Raw genomic sequence first — 614 nt, forward strand, 5'->3', positions numbered from 1 at the left:
GCCTTACACAAAGTTCACAAAAATTTATTATACTTAAAAAATGTTCATCAAAATTTTGACTTTTTATTTAGATTTATTTGAAGGATTTTGGGTATGCAGTTTTGTGGCCCATTCAATTTTAGTACTATAAAACGTAAATTTCAAGTCGCTAAAAGTTACCGTTGATTTTTTAGATTTGTTTTTTTTTCTTGTCGAGGGTTTGCGCATTTTCTTCCACAGCGCATGAACCAAAATTATTTTTATATGGAAGAAAATGCGGTGTTATATATAGGTTTATATAATCTTAATAGAAATATTACAAAATACTGAAGGTTGTGACTGGTGGGACATCTCCTTGTGACTGGTGTAAAGTAATTATACATGAAATAGAAGTTTCCAGAGACAAAACTTACAATTTCTTTTGATTTTTTAAATATTTTCCCACAGGTTAATGAAATGTAGTCATTTTAAAAGAGGTAACTACTGAAATAGAGATAATTAGGACATATTTAAATTTATGTCGTTTTCCTTTTTTCAATGGAATGACCCTGCTATTATTTTACTCGCATATACCTACTACATACATATAACCAATTAATGTAACTCTAACAAAATCATTTATTTAGAGAAGCATA

This window comes from Rhagoletis pomonella, unplaced genomic scaffold, assembly GCF_013731165.1.
Source record: "Rhagoletis pomonella isolate Grant_MI unplaced genomic scaffold, Rhpom_1.0 Rhpom_scaffold_00004, whole genome shotgun sequence".
NCBI classification, from domain to species: Eukaryota; Metazoa; Arthropoda; class Insecta; order Diptera; family Tephritidae; genus Rhagoletis; species Rhagoletis pomonella.